Consider the following 21,121-nt stretch of genomic DNA (forward strand, 5'->3'; position numbering starts at 1 on the left):
CGCCGTTGCGCTTCCGCCGCCCTCTGTCCTGCCCTCCTCCCCCAGCCGCCATGGCGCCAAAATCCACCAAGGGCAAGGGAGTGGCCAAGGACGCCGGAGCCGCGGAGCCGCCGGAGAGTGCGCTGGCGGTGCAGCGGACTTAGTCCGCCTTCTTCCCCTTGACAGTTGACGTGTTCGAGCTTCGGGACTCCTTCAGGCCCGTGTGGGGAGTGAAGACGGGGGGTGGGGGGGAGAATTCGAGGCATCCAGCCACGCGCGTCATCCCCGCCGACTGCGCCGAGGCTGCCCCAAATAGGTACCCCTCCTTTGTCGATTATTTTTCCTGCGGGCTCTGTCCTCCCTTCTCAGATTTCTTCAGCGACGTCATGCATACCTTTGGCTTCCGCCTCCTGGATTTTACTCCGAATGCGGTGGCGTGCATGGCCCTTTTCACGCATCTCTGCGAGGGCTTCGCCGGGGTGCACCCCAACACGGCGCTCTTCCGCCATTACTTCTCCCCTCGGATCCAACCAGGGGGCGCCATCTCCGGTTGCATTGCCTGGGTCTCAAGATCCAAGGGGCGTATTCGGAGGGCGCCATGAAGGAGAGGTGGGAAGAATGGCGGGGCCGGTGGTGCTAGATCGAGGAGAAAGACCCGCCGGCGTTCTGCGAAGTTCGCCGGGCGCCGCTAGACCGCAGAAGCGATTGGAGCAACGTCGATGCTGACGACGAGAAGCTCACGGTCGCCATCACCAGGATCCTCCAGCTCATCGAGGCCGGCCTCACCCTTGAGATGATCGGGGCGGACTTCATCCGCCGCCGGATCGCTCCACTGCATAACAAGGGGAGGCCAGCTTGGCTCTTCACGAACCCCGCTGACATCATGCGGCTTCGTCCCGGCCTCGACCACAATTTTACAGTGATGGGGCACGCCCATTTCTGCCAGTGGCTCTTCCAGCTTGACGTGGGCCGCGACGGCGAGGTCGAGCGGACCGGCAAGGTCGCAAGGGCCGCCACGAAGGCCGGCAAGATCCTCAAGGGGCCTCTGTTCAAGCTGCCGATGGGGGTAGTCCCATTGTGCAATAACTCGCGCCGGTCCGATATCATTGCCATGATGCCGGAATGCAACGCGCCCCTGACCCGAGCTGGAAGGAGCCGGAGGATGCCGAGGTGCAGCAGTTCTTTGACACTCTGGACGAGGGGTACGTCAACGCCGACGCCGAGCGGCTGCTTGTCCAGGACACCACCCAGGCAGAGCTGGACTACATCGCCACCAGGGCGAGGGAGGCACAGCTTGCCAAGGAGGCAGGCAGCACCGGCGGTGTGGAGAACTAGGCTGCGGCGGCCGCGGAGGAGGAGGAGCTCGCCCGGTGGGCGGCGGCCGTCGGGGGAGCCAGCAGTGCCGGCACCGAGGCTCCTCTGGCTGAAGATGTGACCGGCGAGTCGTCGGAGGAGGAGGCCGAGACCGCAGGCCCGACGCCGGCTATGGGGAGAGGGCGAGTCCTACGACGGGCCAGTTCCGGCGAGCCGGTCCGGCCTGGCAGGGCTGCGCGGCCACACCTGACCTTGGAGGAGTCCGGGCGCCACACGAGGGCCGTGGCGGCAAAGAAGCCGGGGAAGGCCGTGGGGAAGAAGAAGACAGCCGCCCCTTCTTCGTCCACGCGTGTCCAGACACCACCTCCTTCTCCTCCTCTGATGGATGTTGATACGGAGGTTACTTTCGATTATGGATCCCTCAGCCCGAGGAGGAAGAGGAAATCAGCAGAGGAGGAGGCGGACGACGAGTAAGTATCTGGTTCCTTTTCGTCATCTCTGCCTCCTCAATCTGTGTTGCTCGTCTTGACTTGTCTTCATCTTTGCAGGGACGTGGAGACGCTGGCCCAGAGAGTGAAGAGGGCCAAGGTCTCGGCGGGTGGCCAGCCCCCAGTTGGTACTTCGGGGGCGCCACTGGTGGTGTTGAGCAGCCCGGACAACAGCCCCCGGCATAGCCCCCAGCGTAAGTTCATCACTCTTCCCCCATCGACATGTGTCGGGGGCACGACACTTTGGTGTGGACCTTGCCAGGTATGCAGGAGGAGAGCAGCAGCAGGAGGAGCCACAGAGGGCTACTCCCAACATGCTGCCCCCATCGACCACGCCGCCCCGAGGGGCGTCCCCGGCAAGGGCATCAGGCACCGGGCCCACGCACATGGAGGAGGAGGAGGAGAACTTGGGCATCGGCGGCTTTGCCTCGACGCTAAATGTTGGCGGGGAGGGGACTTCCGTTTCCCACCCGGGTACTGGCACAGGTAAGTCGTTCGCCATTCGTCCCTGCTTCTTTTTCTTTCCGGCTCTTGGTCCTGGCCTTGCCTCACCCCCTTCTTCGGCATCCAGATTCCTCCTCGGTGAACCCAGAGAACGTGGACGCCGTCATCGAGGACGTCGCCAAGGCCGCCGAGGCGGACGCCGAGAAGATCGCCGCCGAGGAGGCCGCCAAGGGTGCTGTCGAGGACGCCGCAGAGGGGCCTACCGGGGAGGCCGGCAAGGCTGCTGCTGAGGAGACCGGCAAGGGGCCTGCCGGAGAGGCCGGCGGGGCCGCTGCCGAGGAGGAGGAGGAGGTGGCAGATGACCAGCCTTCCTCTTCTACTGCTTTCGGCTCCGGAAAGTACCTGAGGGTGAGCGATGACTTGTTCGTCCACCTTCCAGGCGCGTCGAGCACCAGGACACCCGTTGAGGGAGAGGTGTTCGACGACGAAGTGCTTGCCGCTGCCGGGCTTGAAGTCGTCGACGAGCCGATCGTTGGCGGCGACGGTTCGCAGGAAGAGCGGCTCCTCCACGCCATGGGCGCCAGCTTCCGGAAGCTCCAGGCGCACCACCGCGCCCGCCTGGACAAGGCTAAGTCCAGGACAGTGGTGGTGGAGAACGCGGAAGCAGACCTCCAAAAGCGCGTTGCCGAGACGCAGGACTGGTTCCGCGAGGCCCACAAGGAGCTCAAGGCTGCCCAGGGCGAGCTGGCCAAGCGTGACGTGGATCTCACCAGGAAGCTCGCCGACGTCGAGAAAGCTCAAGAGACGGCGAAGAACTTGGCCGCGGCCGCCGAAGCCGCCCGGACCCAGCACGAGGCCGCATTGAACTCCCAGGAGGAGGACCTCGCTGCACGTGAGGAGAAGCTTGCCGCCATGCTTCATGGCAAGGATGCAGAGGTGGAGAAGCTTGTCTGGCAGCAGACCAGTGAGCTGGAGCAGAGGCACAAAGAGGCACTCAATGCCCAGGCCCAGGTTCATGCCGACAAGGTGGAGGAGTTGGAGGCAGAGCGCGACGGGCTGAAGGAGCAGGCCCTGAAGCTGTCCCAGGAGAAGGACACGCTTAACAGTGCCCTGACAGAGGCGCAGGGCGCGGTCGTCAGCAAGGCTGGGGAGCTCTCTGAGGCCAACAACTCCATGAAAGACCTCAAGCTGAAGCTGGAGGGTCTCGAGAAGGTGCTGTCAGAGGCCAAACCCGAGAGGGGACCCTGGCCAAGGAGCTGGAGGCCGAGAAGTAGTTGCGGAAGAACGAGGGCCTCAACTTCGCGGATCACGTGGAGGGCGAGAACCGTTGGCTCGATCGCCTCGCCACCGTCGCCAACCTGGCCGCCGTGCAGCTGGCCATCATGGGGATGCCGGACGTGAGGTATGTCCCGGAGCGGAGCGTGAGCGCCAATTGTAGCCTGACCATGTTCTTTGAGAAGGTCGTCGACGCTCTGGAGCGGCTCCACGCCAACCGGGCGGCCTCACTTGCCGACGAGTCCCGGAGGCTTTGCCAGGGTGCCATGACCAAGGTTCTCACCAAGGTGCGCACTGGTACCCGGCCTTGACTTCGACGCCACACTGGAGAGCTTGCCGGAGGGTACTGACCTCGCGCCGCCCCAGCGCCGGGATTAGGCATCCCGTTATTTATCGCCGCTGCAGGTTCACAACCAAGACAATCGCTATCTCTAGTTAGAACCGCAGCAACAATTCAATGTAATATAACTCTGCAGCACTTTCAGTATTATACATGTTACTTTCCTGTTCGATTTTCCTTTGTATGTCCTCCCTACGTTACTGCGTAGGCTCGCCGGCACGTAAACCCAAGGCGGCGTCTTGGGGATGGATCCCCATTGGCCTGCCGAGTGTGCTTGCTGTCGGGCGAACCACCTTGCCTCCCTTAGCGCGGCCGCCCGAACTGTCGAGCTTGACTCGAGTCAGAGTGAGGAGCGTTGCCAAGTGCGGAAGGCTACCCTGCCACTCTCGACGCGGCCGCTTTGAGCTGCTGAGCGGACTCGAAACAGAACAAGGGCGTTGCCAATTGCGGGAGGGCCCCTTTGCGTGCAGGTTTATCATACATAGGCGAGATCTCTGAGGACGATAACCTTATGTATAGGAGGAAATAACTCAAAGCTCTGAATGACTTAGCTTTTCTGTTGCTGAGCCGGCGTCGTTCCTCCAGCCGCCTTCTTCTCAGGAGCCAAGGGCGATGAAGAACTGCTAGGCTAACTACTAGACCAGATTCTCACAATTGCGCCCCCTACCTGGCGCGCCAAAGATGTCGGTGTGGAACGACACCTATGGGATAACAAGAATCCCTACTACGGTTGCCGGGGCGCGGGGTTGCGAGAAGAGCAGGGCTAGTAGACAGCACAAGGATCGTTTACCCAGGTTCGGGCCGCGAGCATGCGTAAAACCCCTAGTCCTGCTTTGGTGGGTGTATTTCAGAGAGTTCTTGAGCTCTCGAACTAGCTGTCGTCAGTGCGTGGTTCGAAAGAGCTGAATACTTCTCCAGTATGCCATGGGCCTCCTTTTATAGTCAGAAGGGGCTGCCACAGTGGCACACAGGACGTGGAAAGGTGTACAGTGCCCTGAGCTTATCGCTCGTATTACAGGACAAGACGCATTTAATGCGTAGCTTAGGTGAGGCCCGTCCCGTCCGTCGCCGCTCCTCCTCGCTTTGACACGCGCCCTGGCCAGTGAGGCGCGTGGTGCCATGTAGGCAGGCAGGCAGCTAAGGTGGCGCAGTGGCGGAGCCTTCACGAAGATCAGCATGCCGCCACGCAGGCGCTCGATGAGTTGGCCTGGGAGCTGCATGTCGCCACGCAGGTGCCCACCCAGCTGGTTGGGCTGGCAGCTGCATGTGAACGGCGGTGGAAGCTTGGTTGGCGTGGGCCTGGCGGTGGCCCTGCTGGCGTCCTTGGTCAGGGCCTTGCCGAGTGGCCCGGCAAGGGTCTTGCTGTGGCGCGCTGTAGTCCCCGGCAAGGGCCTTGCCGAGGGTCTGGTGGCCTTCCTCGGCAAGGATCTTGCCGAGGATCGTCGTCTTCTAATCCTCATCTGATCTTGAATATGTCTTCACAAAGATCTGCATGCCACCATGGAGGTGCCTCCCGAGCCCTGGCCCAACGTGATGTTGGAGACCGCGGGCTCAAGGGTGGCCTGCTCTGTTGGTGCGGGGCGAGCTGTCCCGGCAAGGATCTTGCCGGGGCTGCTGAGGCTGCCCCGACAAGGGTCTTGCCGGGGGAACCTGCTCCGTCCCTCTGCTCTTTGTGGTCTTGGCCTTGGCATTACTCTTATTATCTTGGGCTTTGGTCTTACCTTGGCTCACCTCCCCTGTTCTGCTTGGCATGACCGTAGGCGCGGCTCCGACTGCCCGTGCACAGGTATAGGGGTACAAAAACGCACCCCTCTTTTTGTACACCGACAGTGACCTTTTGTTGCGCTGCTGAAAACACTTTTGTTTTAAGAGTGTTTTGTGCAGTTCAACCAAAATGTCACACCGACAACGTTGCTTGATTGCTTGATCTTAGTGGAACTGCACAAGAGGAGATCTTACTTCCTATCCGTGTTGGCAAATTTGGTTTAGATCTTCTTATTGTGAGTTTTTTGAATTCCGCATCATGAGAGGTCAGTACTAGCCTTCTTTCACATGATTCTGTAGTGTGCTTTCATATGTTGTGCTACTTGTACGGTAATGTTGCTTGATTTTAGTGAACTGCACAAATGGAGACAAGACTTCCAATCTGTATGTGCATCGTAATATCCCATTGAGGAAAGATAAGGGTATTTCACAACTGTTGGCCTGTATTTTGCCACTTTCATCAGAAAATTAATGTCATTGTTTAGTGCTATACTTGTGCAACCTAATTGACATGGCAAATCTTACATTGAAGGCGAAGCTTGTCTGTTTTTGAACCAAGTGATGAAGGGGAAGAACAAGCGGAAGAAAAACAAAAATCAACTCCTGGTGTTGTAATGAAGCACTGGAACTGTGATGACACAAGTAATGATATAGTTTTGCATCTTAATTTATTGCTATGGCTGGAACGAGCAATTGTTTTGCCACGGATTTGATGCCACTCTGAATGTAATACATAATTATCTCTACTTCTGCAAACAGGGATCTTCTTTGAAGATACCATATATTTTAGTGGAACTGCACAAGAAGATGTTGGAAGCATTAATCTAATCAAGGAGTATATAGTAAGCATGGCCACCACAGTAGATAGCAACAGATGGTTTCGAAGAAGTGCTTCATCTGTATGCTCTACACAATAAGCCTCCTGACAAAGGTTGGTACTCGCCCACTGATTTCATCCATATGATTGAGCTTTGTCATCTCTATTGGTGTTGTGCTTCTGTTTAGATACTGTCATCAAAAAGTGGTATTGTCCTTGAGAAGTGCTTCATCTGTGTTGTTTTAAATATTTCCTTCCCTTTTTTCGAGCAAACAGAGATGCTAGCATTTAGTTATCCTCTTGTCTTTGCACAACAGGATCATCCTCCTCTGAAGAAGAATATGGAGTACGTGAAGTGACTAGTTCCGATTATGCGAGGATGAAGAAGCCCTGTCTATCTTCTCATCAGAAGGAGCAGTTGAAGGATGGTTACATTACCCCCCACAAGACCAAACTAACTTCAGCTCAGAAGGACTAACAAATCTCCATTTTCTTGCTGTGATGCGCGAGTACAATATTGTTCTAGGATTCTTTATGGTGAGTTCCATTTTTGTAAAAGTGTGCTCTACATGGACCATGTAGGTGCCTGTTTAAACTGTCAATTCATAGTACAGTTTGCTTTATACTAATCACTTTTTTTTGTATTTGTGAAAACAGGGGTGCTCAGCTTGATTTCAATGGGAACTGCACAAAATGTTCATGAATACATCGAATCATTCATTTCCACCACAAGAAAGGAGGTGTTGATAAGTTCAAGGCGTTGCAACATATAAGGGCGAAATCATACAAGCTACGCGTGAATTTGGTTGATTTTGGTGGAACTGCACAAAAAGAACAACTGGTTTATTTAGCACGAGGTGCCATGTCAATGTCCGAACTGATGGCAAACCCTGCCCATTCCACAATCGTAGGCATTTGATATTTTGGAATGGGAAAACCTTGTCAAATTTTGCTCATGGATTTTAGCAAGAAGACATGCGTTTGATATTTTCGAATGGGACGCCCTTTGCTGTGAGCAGCGTCGATCCATTTTTTCTTTATTCTTTAGTTGTGAAGTAAATATTGGCTCTGACATGTGAATCGCTGAGATGCATAATCATCGATTGTTTTGAATGTTCTCTATGACATGTGAATCGCTGTGATTGCAATCTCAACTGAAGTGCTCAAGTTCTCTAGCAAATGACTGTATCTCATGAGCTTGCTCAACCACGGAGCGCTCTTCAATCATCCTGTAATCATAGAATTGCTCCATGATGTACAACTCAGTGCCAGCAACCGGAGGGTAGCTGCGGTGGCCTTACTTGGACCCGAGCGGCGGCGACCTACCGTGTTCTACTCTTCCTCGTTTTCTGTGTGGCACGGCCTCGTTGGCAGCGGGGCGGGGCCTCGGCGGAGCCGATGATGTCCTATGTCTTGTTGCCGGCGGGTGGTGCCTTGGCAGAGCGGGGGAAAATCCTCCCCCTCGTCGGCAGGGTGGGGCCTCGGTGGAGCCGGCGGTGTCCTCTGCCTCGTTGTTGGCGCCACGAGGCCTCGGCGGAGCAGGGCCTCGTCGACGCCAGCGGAGCGGGGACTCGTCAGAGCCGGCATTGTCCTCTGCCTCGTCCTCGGTCTCGCCAAACAGCGCCTCGGCCGCTTCATCGCCCTCTTTGTAAGCGGCCGCAGCCTACGCCACCTGCATGCGGTACCGCTAGTGCTCGAGGCGGCCCTCGCGGGCGTAGCGGTATGAGTCGAGCAGCGCCTCCTGCTCCGCCCGCTCCGCGGCGATCTGCTCCTCCGCCTGCAGGTGCTCCTGGAGGAGATGGTGGTTGTAGGTGGCGTCGGCCTGCGCCTCCCGGAACTGCTCCTCATTCTTCTGCCTCACCGTGTCCATATATTGGGCACGGGCCTCGCTGATGGTCATGGTGCAATGCACGAGCGAGGATGGCGCGGAGGAGGGGGTTGGCGCCGGATCGTCGACTACCATGTTCTCCATTGGGACGTCATCGTCCTCCGGCTGCCTGCCGGCCAGCCAGTCGGCAGCAATGGCTGCCATCTACTTGTGTTCCCTCGTCCGCCCATCCCGAAGAGCGCTGGAGCGCGAGGAAGCCATGGTGGGCAGTAGTGGTGTGGACAGGAGAATTGGAATGGATGCGGATGACTGCGGCTATGGCTGGCGCAGCAGTTTATATAGCAATGATGGGCAGCGGAGGGACAGACGTGTAGCGCCGGAGTAGCCGCCTCGGCAACCGCGTATCATTAATGTGGGCGGCAGAAGGACGGACGAACGGCACTTGTGTCATTTGAAGGCGGATTAATCGCATGCACCGGGAAGCGGGGCGGGCGATGCTGACCGTTTCGGGCGGAAACCGCGCGCGGGCGAGGGAGGCGGTTCTGGTGGGCCAGGGCAGTCAGACTCGTGCTTGGCAGCGGGTCGGTCCAGCAGCCAGACATGCTGGCTCGCCAGCTACCTCGCCGAGCTGAGCAGCGACAATCAGACGATGGACATAGCTTCCGACCAGGAGCCGGCGCCACTGTCCAAGCTGGTTCATGCCGTGTTCACCATAGAGCAGGTGCGGCCGCACTTCGACGCCCTAATGGCGGAAGAGCTACCAGCGCAGGAGGACCTGTGCTGCAACCTCCGTCTCCTCAACGAGCACCGGTGAACAAGCGAACAACAATGCCGTCGCAGACATGTGGCCCTATGATCCTGCCTTCCTGAATGAGCAGCGGGCGCTGTATCAGACCATCCGTTGGGACCGCGAGGCCCTCTCCGTCATCCTTCGAGTTGTTGCGCTCGCCGTGGCACCGCCGTCTCGTGTTGTCAACATGGTCAACCGACATGAGGATGAGGAGATGACTTTACTTGGAGAGGATGACAGCAAGTGCCTCCTTATTAGTATATAAAACTATAATTTTTTTGCTTCCTCCTGGTTTCCTGACATCACGGTCCCACACCATTGTCAACCTATGTAGTCAATAAACGAGAGAATTGCACAAGAAGCGGCCGACAACTGGGACCAAGCAGCTCGAGCAGTATTTGTGTTTCTGAGGTGTGAGCACTGCAGAGTTTTTCTTGAGCGATGTTTAGCCCAGATATTAATTTTTCTTCTCTGAACAACAACGAAAACATCGCTGCAGCTATTAACTGGGCGGGCTGTGGCCCGTCTAGCCCAGGCCAGATATCCAGCCCAGATATTATTTTTTTCAAGCTGAAAATGGCTAGCCGAGCTATACTTTTTTTAGGAATACCCACGCAAGGTCAAGTTGTTATTCTCCGCCCCGCTCGGCTGCAAATCTTTCCTAGGAGGGATGCATTAGGCTTAACAAGAAAATGGTCTTTACGAAATAATAAATGGGATGTAATTATAAAAACTAGGCAGTAACTATAAAAAATGCACCAAACACGTAATTACTTTATAAAATATTATTTTTGGATATTGAAAATTTTAATTTCATTAATTGTTGCGAGCGCAATGTTTCGTTGGATTTTTACGTAATATAAATTTATATTGAAATTGTATTTAATCTGACTAGAAATTTCGGGATAAAAATATTTCGGATCCCATCAAAATGTGGGAAATTTTATTGAATTCTGTTTTGAATGGTTGGTTGAAATGGGTTGTACTTTTAACAAACACTAAAAAAGTTGTAGTAAATTCCATTAGAATTAAAAAATTGGCTGCATATTCTTACAAATCACAAATGGGCTATAAGTTCTCTGCCACACACTTGTGGCCTTACTAAGTTGACGCGTCCCCTCAAAAAACAAGAGTTGACGCGTATGCAAGGCTTTGTCAACTTATAGTCAACACACGGTTCTAGTAGCAGTGGTCGTTGGATGTCCATCCAACGGATGCCGTGCTTCTTCTTCAATTTCGGATATTCTAGCTTCACCCGCCCAAAAAATGATTCCTCCCACTGACATCTGGGGCGCACCGTTTCGGAAGCTGACCTGTGGGCCTACTAAGTTGACGCGTACCAAGGGCTTTGTCAACTTAGTCAATATAAATGATTCTAGCTGCAGTGACCGTACGATGTCCATCCAACGGCCGTGGTGCTTCTTCAACCTCTGGTCTTCTTGCTCCAGCCGCCCAAAGCAGCGCCGGTCGTGCCGCATGCTCCTGCTCCCATGGTCGGCTGTGCTTCCGCAGAGGCCTCACCGCCCCTACTATTCCCACCGCTGGCCAGGCCCTGCGGCGACGGCAGCCTCACACCACAGCCGAACCAGTGAACCCTCGTACTCCTCTCCGCGCGGGCTTCCACTGACGCGTCTTCCCCGGCTCCGCGTCGTCCCCTTCCTAGGCCTCGCCGTCGTCCACCGCCCTGTTGCTCTCGGCACAGCATGGCCAACATGGTCAAGGAACGGCTTCCATCGGATGTGGACTGTACGTGGAGAGGCTGACAGCTGGGTCCTCGACGGCAGCAAGGAAGTGCCTCCTTATTACTTGGAAAATAATGATTCCTCCACCTGACAGCAGGGACCCACCGGACGGGCCACCGTATTTCGCGAAAAAAATGTTTCCCCCCTGACTGCTGGGACCCACTGGACGGGCCACCGTATTGCGTGAAAAAACGTTCGCCCCGCTGTCAGCTCGGACCCACCGGAAGTGCCTCCTTATTACGCACAAAAAAAAATGAATACTCCCCCTGCTGGTTGGGACCCACCTTGGCGGGAGGCTGACTTGTGGGCCTACTAAGTTGACGGGGACGGAGTGCTTTGTCAACTTAGTCAATATGAACGATTCTAGCTCCACTGACCGTACGATGTCCATCCAACGGCCGTAGTGCTTCTTCAACCTCTGGTCTTCTTGCTCCAGCCGCCCAAACCAGCGCCGGTCGTGCCTCGTGCTCCTATCTCCCATGGCCGACTGCGATGCAGCGGAGGCCTCACCGCCCCCTACTACTCCCACCGCTGGCCAGGCCATCCCTCTACTCACCCACACCCCCTGTTATTCTGCGGTGACGACAGCCTCACACCGCAGCGAACCAGTGAACCCTCGTACTCCTCTACGCGTGGGCATCCACTACCGCGTCTTCCCCGGCTCCGCGTCGTCCCCTTCCTAGGCCTCGCCGTCGTCCACCGCCCTGGTGCTCTTGGCGCGATGTGGTCATCGTCGTCAAGGAACGGCTTCCACCGGACGTGGACTGTACGTGGAGAGGCTGACAGTTGGGTCCACGTCCGCAGCAAGGAAATGCCTCCTTATTACACGCAAAATAATTATTCCTCCACCTGACAGCGGGGACCCACCGGACGGGCCTTCGTATTTCGTGAAAAAACATTTCTCCCTGACTGCTGGGACCCACCAGCTACATCTTCGCACGCAAGGAAGTGCGTCCGGGCAAAAAAGAAAAAATGATTCGCCCCCTGACTGCTGGGACCCACCAGCTACATCTTCGCACGCAAGGATGTGCCTGACAGTCAGGACCCACCTGGTCGAAGCGTACGTAGCGTTGTCATTCTGGTCGTGAACGTGTACGTACATACTGGTCAATGTAGAGGTGCGCACGTGTCGTAGTAGAGGCATGCACGTAGCATGTACATGTACGTACAGCGGCCAGTGTGCAAGAAAGAAAATACGGCCACATACGTACATATGGGCAGGGTCTCAAACACCTACTCGCGCATACGTATGGCCAGGGCTCGTGTACATGGCTAGGTCGGAATGGAGAAACAGCGTCATCGTCGTGTTCATGGGGAGCCAACCGGCTGGGTCAGAACAGAATGCGTCGTCGTGTTCATCGGGAGGGCTTGGACGGAAAGCCGATGGAAACGAGGCCTGGCGTACCGCAGAATGGAGGAAACTGCCTTGTGTTCGACCGACCACATTTGAAACGGGATCCTGTTCATCGGGAGGGGTCTGGCGTACCGCAAAACGGAGGAAACAGACCTCCTACGGTCGAAACGGGGGTCCTGTTGATCGGGAGGGGTGTAGCGTACCGCAAAACGGAGGAAACAGACTTGTGTTGGAGCGCTACGGTCGAAACGGGGGTCCTGTTCATCGGGAGGGGTGTGGCGTACCGCAAAACGGGACTCCACGGGGTACTGTTCATCTCCATCGTCGACCCCCTCCAGCCTCCAGGGGCTACTATTCGTCCACCGTCGGCCTCCTCCAACCTCCACTTGCGAATGTTCATCCACGGGCTCTTGTTCATCCAGCCTCCACCGCACGCTACTCCATGGGCTACTGTTCAACCAGCCCTCTCCACGGGCTCCTGTTCAACCACCCCTCCACGGGCTACTGTTCATCCAGCCCTCCACCGTCTACTGTTCATCCTGCCCTCCATGGGGTGGTCATGTTCATCCTGCCCTCCACGGGTTCCTGTTCATCCAGCCCCAACCGGCTCGATCGATCGGGGTCCTGTTCATCCACCCCCACCAGGAACTGTTCATCCAAACCCCCCCAGCAACGCTCACTGTTCATCCAGAGGCAGCATCGATCGGCTTCAGTTAGCAGCAGTAGCGAAGGAATCGCTCGATCGGGTTCAATTAACAGCCATCGATCGATCGCTCGGGTTCAGTAATGCGTAGCCTGCAGTACAATCGCTCGGGTTCAGTTAGAGCCCAACGTCTCGCTCGGGTTCAGTTAGAGCCAAACGCCTCGCACCCATGCGCGTGTGTGTATGAGAGAAACGCGCATCGCTCGGCCCCGACCACCCACCGTAACCGGGAACACCCCGATATTTTCCTCGCCCTCGCTTCTACCATGGTTTTTTCCGTCATGGACGGCCCAAAGAATGTCATGCAGTTGCATCTCCGGCCCGCCCATGACGAAAAGCCCATTTTCTGTCATGAGTTTTTTGTTATAGATGTAGGACCCCACCACATCTATGATGATACCGTGTTTTGTCATAATTATCATCATAGAAGTGTCATAAGTATGACAGAAAAGATTTTCTTTCGGCCCAAAATGTCACGGATGTGTCTTTTCTTGTAGTGGGGTGATGGAGACTCCGAGAAGAAGTGCGGTGAAGCCGCGGAATGAAATGCCAGACGTGCTTCTCTCTCGAAGGGGGCTGATTAGAAGCAAGGGAAAAATGGTCATTTTCACGGTGGGACCACATAGTGAAAATGGTACCAATAGAAAGGTCTCAACAAGATGAAGAAGTGGGCGTTGGTTTCACCTCGAGCGGAGTTACGGTCGCGGAGATACGAGGTGATGAAGGAGAGGGACTAATCTGTAATAAAAGTAACTACAAACAAGTCCCTCGGAGGAAAAACTGAAAGCGCCTTTGCGCCAAATACGTTTTTGCAAAGCAAAGCGTATTTCGATTCGTAGTAGATTGAAAATACATCTTCACAAAACTGAAAACGCATTCAACCAAAATGCGCTTCCACTTACTGCACTGGGCCCGAGCTTTAAGCCACTTACAGGCGGGTCCCACGCGGCACGGGAGGGGCCAGCGCGGTCATCTACCTCCTCCCCTCGCTCCTTTTCTTCCCCGAGCGGAACAGGGCAGGGAGCAGAGAAGGGGTGCGGCGACAGGCCCAGCCAGCTCCGGCCTTCTCCTGCCGAGCCGAGCTCACCGGCGGGTGCGGGACGACACGGCGCGTCCATCCAGGGGAAGAGCGGCTTCCGGGGAGGCGCGGAATGGCGGCGGTGGTTGGCGACAGGAGGAGGCAGAGGCGGGGCCGAGGCGAAGGGCTCCGGCGAAGCAGGCTACTCCGGCGAGGGGCAAGTGGATGGAGTGACTCTCTGGGAGGAGGGGCACACGGTAGAGGGCTCGGGAGGGGAGAGGGGGCCTATGGTGGCCGTGGTAGCTCGAACTCCGGCGACCACCGAGGACGAACGGCGAGGAAACGGCGAGATGTGGCGATTCCGGTGATCAAATGAGGCGAGGGAGGAGTGGGTGAGGTGCGGAGGAGCTCGGGGGGCGCTTATATAGCCGCGGGGGAAGTCTCTAGAGCTCACGGGCGAGCTCGAGCTGAGCGCTAATGGAGGACAGGAGCTGTTTGCGGCACGGGCACGGTGATGGCGACCACACCACAGCGATGCAGGGTGGGGCAGCGACGCAGGGCGGTGCAGACAAGCATGGGGGTGCTCCTGGACAAGGTTGGACGTCGAGACGCGGAGGGAAGAAGCTGAAACAGGGCACACGGTCTGCAGAGCATGGGTATTGGCTGGTTCACCCCATGGTCACCGTGTGAACCGGCATGCGCAGTGCCAAATGACCGGCCAAATCATGTCTGGGAGGTAGACCGTTGAACGCTGAGTGCCAAGGAGGAGAGAAACAAGCACAGGGAGGTGATGCATGACCACCACTAGCAGGTTTGCAGATGACCAGCAAGGTGTTTGTATCTTGCTGTGGTTCACGTGTCTGGAGTTGGACTCAGATATTTGGCACAGCATGCACTACAAAAAAAATACACTTCCGTGATGATACGTGTTTGTCACAGTAGGTCGCGTTTTTTGTCATGCATGTACATCCATGACAAATTTATGATAGAATCAAGATACTCATACCTGTGCTGTCGTGGAAGTGTTCCATGACATTACCAAAATTATCATCACGGGAGTGTCCACTTCCATGACGATAAATCGCGCGTCACAGAAGTGCTTTCGTCAAGGATGACCGACACGTGGCATCCACCGTAACAGAACGCCGTTAAGCTATCAGGTCGGGTTTTGGATCCGATAACCCGTTAACAGCCCCGACCAATCGGGATTTTCCACGTGTAAAATCATCATTGGCTGGAGGAAACACGTGTCGGCTCATCGTTGGGACAGATGTCATCCACTCATTGGACGGAAGGCGCCTATGATACGTCGACACGTGGCACGGCCCAACAGAGGCCCATTCCTGTGAAAAGGCCGGCCCGTTTGACTTGGTCAAAAGCTGGTGGGCCGGCCCATGGAAAGCCTGTTAACGGCCTGTTCGCATATAGCCCATTTACAGCCTGCTAACCAAGGCCCGTTACGCCCTATCTGAATTAGGCCCAGTAGCGTCATCTGGGCCATCCAATACGATTCCAGCCCATTTTCACTTCTGGCGCATGTATGGCCCATGACGTCTTTCGGCCCATATGAGGCCCTATCTAACTCTTGGCCTATTAACGGCCCGTGGTGAAATTGGCCCGTAATGAACAGTGTATTACTTTACACCCATTAACGGCCCATGGTGAAACTGGCCCGTAATGAACAGTGCATCACTTTATACCCATTAACGGCCCATTTTTCGTTGGGCCGTTTCTAGCACATGTTATCTTTCGGCCTTCTCAGAGCCCATTTATTCTTGGGCTCATTTCCAGCATTCGGTTACTTACGGCCCGTTACTGTCATTTTCTGCTTGTGGGCCAAATTCAGCCCGTCGTTACAGTCGGCCCGTTTGTGGTCCGTTAATACGTTGGGTCGTTTTCATAGCGTCATCAAATACGGCCTATTAACGATGGACCGTTATGGTTGGCCCATGAACGGACGATTCCAACTCTAGCCCGTTTACGGCCATAATGCGGTCTGTTTGGCCCATATTTGGCCAATCGATCATACGGCCCGTATAAGGCCCATTGATGATACGGCCCGCAGAAGGCCCATTGCTTCTATGGCCCGTAGAAGGGCCATTGTTTCTACGGCCCGTAGAAGGCCCACTGTTTCTACGGCCAGTAGGAGGCCCAGTGTCACTATAGTAAATATTAGCCCATGGTTATTGTGGCCTAGTTTTAAAAAATAGGTTATTGCAGCCACTAGCTAACCGCGGAAAAAGAACTGCAATGACTACAAGCAAACAAATAAACAAGACAACAAGGAAATAAATAAGCAAGCAACTAACGCTAGGCTATCACGGCTATTACACATATTACATCCACTGGGCATCAATGTTCGCCACCAGTGCAAATATAGGGAACAAAGCAGCATATCCTATACACTGGTTGTCAAAGTTGGCGACCAGCGCAAATAAACGCCGCAGCAAAACAAATCCAGAACTGAAACCACTTCAGAAGATCTCAAGAAACAATATCCTGGGTACCCATAATGCTGGCAAGATGCTTAGCAAGCTTATTAACTTTCTCTTGTTTGGCGCTTAAATCCTCCAGCGCTTGCTGTTGCAACAGAAAATATGCATCTGAATTCTGCAGGGACTTCCTCAGTCCTTCAGCTTCCTATCACAGCACATCTGATCGATGTCTTTCAAGTTGAAGTTGAGACTCAAGAAGACGAACTGATTCAGGCAGCGAGTTGAAGAGCTTGTGCCAGCAGTAGTGTCTAGTAACTCGAACACTACATCAAGACAGGACTTTTGGGTTCCCTCACTGTCATCAAGATAGTTTTTATCAGCTTTCTTGGAGACCAACAGGGATGTCTCACTATCTTGAACCTTATCTGCATTACTTCTTTTACCATTGGATAACGCGGTACTGTTCTCCAATATTTTGTCCGCATTCTAAAAGAGAAACAAGCAGACACATCACATGTTTACCATGTTGTATATGAAACTCATTTTGGTAAATGAGTTCAGTAGTAAAGTGGACAGTATAACAGCATGAAACAAACATATATCTATGTACCATGGTCACTTTATGGTCTATATCATTCTAGTTTTTGTTGCCAAATCAAGATAGAGACACAGTTCAAATAATATTTGTTCAAGACAAAGCAGAATAGACAGAATATAAGTGTGGGTAACTATAGAGCAATAACAACACTTGTAATGTGCATGACATGAGAACATAACTGTTTATTCAATTGAAACTAAAATCAACATAGAGCAGGTTACAACAGCAAACCAGTTAAAGAAACAGGTTTAAAACATACCTGTTGCGCCATTGGAGTTTCAATTCCATCCTTAAAATTTGAAAATAGTTGGTATGAGTAAATACAGTAATGCAAGAGCAAAGGATTATGAACCATAGCTACAGAACCTGACCTGAGAACAAATCTTCTTCTCCTTTAAGCGTTGAGTTGGGATTCGGAGTGGTGGTCCTCGTGCTTTGGGCACTGCAGTTCCCTTACTAACTGCTCGTGTTTGGGTGCTCTGTGGTGGAGACGGTGCTGTGTCAACTGGAACTGGGTTACTATCTGCCGGGGTTGGGGTTAGAAGGGGTGTAGCTGGTTCTCTGTCCAACTGGGTAGGGGTACAATCTGCGAGAGTCTGGGTTATGTGTGGTGGATCTGGTCCTTGGGCAAGTACAACCGTGGTTCTATCTGCATCAACTGGTAGCACTATCTTTTCTGAAGACCGTGTTGTTATTCCCTTAGATACTGCCATCACGCTCTCCAATTCAAATGGCTGATAAACAAGAAAAGTAATTGAAAGTATATACATTGTATGATAGACAGGTGCAATTGATAGTGGGGAATAAAAGAGGGCATGAAATAATTCATATTTATGTTCTCTAACCAAACAGGATAGCATGACACAATTTCACATATATGATGGCTAACTAAACAGGATAGCATGACACAATTTCACATTATGATGGCTAACTAAAAAAGATGGAAGGACATAGTTCAAAATATGAGACTATGTAAACAGGATGACATGACATAACTATATAATGTGTTTATTAAATAGGTTGGCATGCCATAATTCACATACATTCACGGATAGAATGCCATAATTCAAAATATGATGACTGTAAACACTAAACAGGATGAGATGATATAACTATATGATGTCTTTATTAAATGGGTTGCCATGCCATAATTCAGATAGATGATGTGTATGTACTATGTAAACATGATGGCATGATATAATTCAAATATATGATTTATATAGTAAGCAAGTAAGCAGATGGCAATCCATATATGATGTAAAAACTAAGCAATGCAAGACAACATGCATGACATGGGTAATATAACCCTGCCAAGTTTGAGCATAGACCTCAGGGGGGAAATAGGACTGGTCATCAGTCTCTGAATCCTCCTCTGAGGAGCTCTCTGTAACCAGCAAGATGTCTGCTTCAACAGGTAGCATTGACTGCTCTGAATACCTTGTTTTCACTCCAGATACTTCCATCACCGCTTCAAATGGCTGATGCACAGGAAGAGTAGTTGAATATACAAACGTTGTCGACAAATGGAACACGTAATACAAAAAAATGATAGCATGATATAATTCACATACATGATGATTGGCTAAAGAGCATGGCATTGCATAATTCACTTATATAATGCCTTTGCAACAAGATAGCATTGTATAATTCACATATATAATGTCCTGCAACAAGATGGCAATGCATAATTCACATATATGGTAATTAGACACTGAACAGGTGGCATTCACACAAAGCATGTCTAAACTAATCAAATGACATAGCAATGCGAGACACCGTATGCACGATATGAGCAACATAACCCTGCCAAGTTAGAGCATAAACCTCGGGGGGGAATAGGACTGGTCATCTGTCTCTGAATCCTCCTCTGAGGAGCTATCCGTAACCAGCGAGATATGTGCTTCATCAGATAGCATAGTCTGCTCTAAAGACCTTGTTTTCACTCCAGAATTTGCCATCACCGTGTCAAATGGGTGATGCACACGAAGAGCAGTTGAATGTACTAACATTGTTGACAAATGTAATATGTAACGAAAAAAAGGATGGCCTGATATAATTTACAAATAAGATGACTGGCTAAGCAGGATGGCATTGCAAAATTCACATATATGATGCTTGGCTAAACAAGATGGCATTGCATAATTCACATAAACGATGAATAAACTAAACAGATGGCATTCGCACAAAGGATGTCTAAACTAAGCAGATGACATATTTGATGTATAAAGTAAGCAATGCAAGACACCATATGCATGATATAACCAACATCAGCATGCCAAGTTAGAGCGAAGACCTCAGGGGGTAAATAGGAGTTGTCTTCTCCTTCTGAATCCCCCTCAGAACAAATATCTTCCTCTCGATTACAATCCGAAATGCGTGGAGGTCTGCATGAAATTTTATTGCCACACAAGGCTTGTCTCTTTTGCTCTACATGTTCAGTTCCATTGTTTACAATAACTGTCATGCATAGGAATAAAACATAGTGAGATTATGTAAGGAGTGCATGCAGAAATCCAGAGTGATGGTAGCAACCTGTGGATAGACCCCAAACCAATAATAGCAGGCAGATAATGGCTTCAGTTAAAAAATACAGATAATGGCTTCTTTACTGTTTGTTTCCCACCCAACATGAAACTCATAGTAGACATCGGAGATTAATCAGATAGTAGATAGATATTATTGATAGCAGCCCCGATATGTACCCCACAACCATTTAAAAACTCAAGTTTGACCATTAGTTTGGAGCTGACTCAGAGTCTAATCGGTGAACAGGACGATAAAGTAGCATGTAATATTAAGCGATGCATAACGTAAGCAGACACGAAAAAGTGCGACCTCTCTTGTGGACCCGTGTAGTCCTCGAGGTCATCTGCTCGGTTGATGATGGTAATGCAGTTTTCATGGCTGCCAGTGGCGGGGAAGAAGATCTGAGGCGGCGAAAGACAGTCTGGAGGCCGGATCCCTGCTGTGCTGGACCCTTCTGTCGTTGGAGCAGCTGAGCTGGGGTGGACGACGGCGCAGCAGGAGCGGGACAAACCACGCAAGGTTTTCTTTGACAACTATCTGTAAGAGAAGTAATTCTGTAAGGGCTCGTTTGAATTGGAGGGTTCCAACAATGCAGGGATAGGAAATAAACAGTAATAGGATAGGAATCCATGTGCAAAACAGAGAATTTAAAAACATAGGATTTCTGCCAATCTGGGTGTTTGATTCACAACAATTGGAAGATCACAGGATGCAAAGAAGATGGTGAGATTAAGTCAAACCACAAGAAAATGTACGGTTATAATGCTATTATGCTACTATCTCTTAGTCTTGGGCTTCATGAATAGGAATCTGAAAAGGAGGACAAGTGAAAATTAAAATTCCTACGTTTTTTCTTTCAAGGAGACACAACAGGAACAAATCCGTGTGCTCAGTGGACAATATATATAACATGTAGAGTAAAAAAGAGATGCAACAAGTGTACAACCTCTTTGGCGAAGCCATGTCGATCTCAGCGTGATTGGGTTGGCCGGTGAGGATGCTCCGGCTGACTTTGCTGTCGGAGGAGGGGAAGAAGATCTTAGGCCTCTGGAGATGGAGCCCGAGGTACTGCTCCGCTGTGATGGAGGGTTTCGTCGTTGGAGCAGCTCCGGTGAGTTGTACGACGCCGAGGCTGAAGCAGGACAAGAGAGACAACGAACAACGTTAACCTGAGTGGAATTCTAATAGCATCTCCAATACATGACGTAAAATACATAACCACAAAGTGCTAGATGTAAAATACATCAGCCGCTCATCTCTGAACTTAACTGTCAAAACTGAACTTAACTGTCGAAACTGAACTTAACTGTCGAAACTGAATTTTGCTGTCGAAACTGAATTTTGCTATCGAAACTGAACGCACAAGCAAGGTGAGGCTACACGTCGGTCGACTGACTTTTTCATCTCTGGTCAGTCGATTTTGCAGCCGTTGGATACGAAATCAAGGGCCTGCGGTTCATCTTCAACCTCCACCCCCCTGAGCCGCCAGCCACCACCGGCCAAACAGCAGCCCCCCGCCGCCCGCGGCCGGTGGTGCGCCGCCCCGCTCGCCCCGAAAACACTCCCCACCGCCGGTCCGCCGCCGCCCCGGCCATCCCTCTAGGCCCCCCCGTGCCGAGCTTTTTCTCGGGTGATCCCCACGCCACCGCCCCGCCACCGCCGGCGACCACTGCCCCCATCCTAAACCCTAAGATAGATAGTGGGGT

Source organism: Triticum aestivum, chromosome 5D (genome assembly GCF_018294505.1).
Source record: "Triticum aestivum cultivar Chinese Spring chromosome 5D, IWGSC CS RefSeq v2.1, whole genome shotgun sequence".
NCBI lineage: Eukaryota > Viridiplantae > Streptophyta > Magnoliopsida > Poales > Poaceae > Triticum > Triticum aestivum.